This window comes from Haliotis rubra, unplaced genomic scaffold (assembly GCF_003918875.1).
Source record: "Haliotis rubra isolate DU_JTF1 unplaced genomic scaffold, ASM391887v1 Scf127, whole genome shotgun sequence".
In the NCBI taxonomy this organism is placed as follows: Eukaryota; Metazoa; Mollusca; class Gastropoda; order Lepetellida; family Haliotidae; genus Haliotis; species Haliotis rubra.
Genome location: NW_025765192.1, coordinates 236,398 through 239,724, shown reverse-complemented (window position 1 = coordinate 239,724; position 3,327 = coordinate 236,398). Strand labels below are relative to the sequence as shown.

General features: G+C 38.7%; 1 long non-coding RNA gene across 1 annotated transcript; it reads left to right on the top strand.

Moving 5' to 3' along the window:
* Nucleotides 1-2,611: 2,611 nt before the first annotated feature.
* Nucleotides 2,612-3,327, top strand: LOC124266677. Its single transcript, XR_006895811.1, has 3 exons — nt 2,612-2,627; nt 2,931-2,987; nt 3,306-3,327. It is a non-coding gene; the product is annotated as an uncharacterized LOC124266677 (long non-coding RNA).

The window sequence follows — 3,327 nt, the reverse complement described above, 5'->3', positions numbered from 1 at the left end:
TGGCACTGGTGTAGCCAGGGTCACTTCCTCTCAATCCATGTCCAGTTCTCCAGACTCCAGGGAGGATATAGACCTTTAGAGATATGTATGAGGGGCTATCAAGAAGTAGTGAGTCTCACCAAGAAAATGACACAATTTTTTCTACATATTATCTGTCAACCTCAATTGGTTTTGCTATGTTCCAGCCTCACGATCCCCTTTTTGTTTGACCTTTTATCTTGGTACCCTACAAAAACGCAAAAGCTGCAATAAATGCATCACAAACTTCAGGAAACAAAGTATGCAAGAAACGTTTTGTGTGTTTGAGAATCAAACAGAATCAAACTTAGATATCAAAGTGCATAAAAGGCAATTTGAAACAACAATCGCTTGTTAAAGTGACTCGCCCTTTCATCTTTCCTGAAAGAACTTGTTTTGGAGACATTACCCACCCCATTTCAGATGACGTAATCGCTAGGACATAACTTATTCTAATGTTTCCACTGGACACAACGTTTTTGACCCACATATGTGAAATTTTCGATATGCTTCCTTCATAATAAAATGAAATCTTTTCAAACGTTGGGCATCGAGAATATAGTTAGGCTCACTTCTTTTTTATAGCCCCTCGTAAAGTGGCAGTTCTTTGTCTAGTTCTAGAAATACTACAATTTTACACTCCCAGATAGTCCTAAAGATGTTTTATAGGGTTCCCATTGGGGCTCCTTGCAGTCGACACGTTGATGTGTAAATGGGCGATTACGTCTTGTGAGCGGTGAGGCCAAGAATTGTCATCCATGAATATCTATCGAGTGGCAAGGTGACGGCGGTATCCAGTACTTCCTGTTGATAACGTTGACCATTGCGTGTCCCAGATATTGTAGTGAGATCCAATAACGAATGGATCAGCACACCATCATTGAGTCACTACTGAAGTGATGGTAATGTGATGGCAATAATACGGCGTCTCCATGTCTTCGCGACGTGTTGACTTTTATCAGATCAGTGATGCCCTTGCTCCAGATGTTCATGTCTATTTGTGATTCCCAGACGAATTAGATCAATTAGATCATTCAGGTCCTCGTTCATGAACGATCCGTTTACCTCGGTGGCCACGCACGTTCCGTGGCCACGCGCTTCCTTACATGTCTACCAAGAACCGTGTACTTAATGTTCACGTTTGCACGTTGTTGCGCAGGAAATTGCTGCGCCATGAATGTCAGTCACTTGCAATCGTATTTTTGTTTAAAGTCGACATCTTCCCATGTCAAGGCAATAGCCGCCGAAACACAATAAAATAGATAATCAGCGCATCACAAACCGATACCAGTTCGTGCTCGTTTCTTTTTAGCAACCACCATATACACCATGTTGTGTCCGGCATTGTACATTTCTTGAACAATGCTCAAGAAGAGCACGAGTAAAAACGCACGGGATTATAGGATCAGCATGGATGCTTCTCGTTTGACCTTTCTGGACAAGAAATAGCAGTTAACTGGCAACATTTAGTAATCACACATTTGCAACCTACATTTCACCAACTGTCGTCTAATTACAGATATTCAATATTTTCGTTATTTGAATTCATTTCAGTGTGTATCAACATGTTTCACAGTAGGTGTTTGAAAGTTCTAATCAACATATATTATGTTATCAACATCCCGACAATTAGTGTCCCAACAGGTGAAGGTTTCAAACAAAGAATATTTGTTCAGGACAGTGCAACAAATGAATCAGTTTGATATTAATTAGAACCTCCCGACCGTGTGTTGTGATTGAATTTGTCATTAGCTATAGACGTGGAGGATGGGAACATATATAAAGCGTTACATTTGAACACATTTCAACAGTTGACTTTAACAGTTTCAAGCACAATGAAAACCTTCTTCGCACTTGTCGTTGCTGTTGTAGCAAGCCAAAGTGAGTGTTTTAAATGAATATGTCATTTTCAGTTCTCAGTAAAGACGATGGCTCATGAATTTGGAGCTCCACCATATTGTGTGAATATATCCATGCACATAAGGAACCGTTTGCCAATTGCTCGAATCTTGTTAGTTACCGTTTGTCATGAGCTCGAAAAATGATTATTTTGCACTAATAATGTTTCACTGATGTTCACCCATTAACGTTGCCCATTTTCAGCTTTGGCCTTGTCGATACAGGATGGAAGTGACACGTGTGCTGATTGCACTGCATTCTTTACTGATCGTCAGGAGATGACACTCGAGAGGATTGTACGTACACAAATCTAATTGCTACCCCACGGTGGTGTTAAAGACCGCGTTTCTACAAATTGCGTTCATGTTTAGAACAGTACTGTATCAATGACACACTAATGGTTCACTCCATTTTCTTACCATAATGCCTAAATTGATGAAAAACATCATTTGTTGTTTCCAACTTTAAATCTGAATTTTCCACTAGCATAGAAATGTATTTGAAATGATCCAATTTGAAATTATTTCGAATAATGTAGTCGAAACATCCACTATATATCTATCAGTATTCTAACATAGATGAAACTGTTATAAAACATATGTCCATGCATGAAAAATACAAATAATGTGAAACAACGTGTGTTTCAGGATAAAGAGGAGGCACAAATGACCGAACGCTGTTCTTCACTGGAACCCAGCAAGGTGGAAGAGGTCAGACACATTTCTGTTCACATAAAACTTCCTGAACAAAATTAGATATTAGTGGAATGAGTAACGTATTGTGTGACGCATACATTCAATAGCTGAGACACTAAAGGTGGTTTTATTCTTTAACCATTTGCCTTCATTGTCTTTGCTTCGAAAGCATGTTAGATATCTGTAGTAAATAGGTAAAGAAAACGGCACAGCAATCTATGCCCATTGCATTATGTCACATTTTCGTGCTCAACACTGTGAATATATATATTTCGGTATTATCGAAGGTAACATTGTGAAAACATTGTGTATTTGCAGTGTAAGAAAAATGTCGAGGAAATATGTCAGGAGAAGAAAGACAAAGCCAACAGACAGGTAACTGTTACCACTCACCTCATCAGCAACCCTTCTTCCTTCAATGAACTTATCATGAAATACATGGTGTCGTAAGCTCACGTTTTCATGACTTGATATCAAGGAAATATGATTAATGCAAAATGTTCAGGAACATACCAAATGAAATTAAATGGAATTTGGATACCTGGGGAAAGAGCTTGATTGGCAAAATTAGATTGTGTTTCCTTTAAGAGAGTAACATGTATACATGTTTAACAGCAAACGTAATATTGTCCAGTGTGGGTAAGATTAATGATTGGGTTTTAGAACATGACATCTAAATGTGTTCCTTTACAGAGCCCTAAAGCCATTTGTGAAG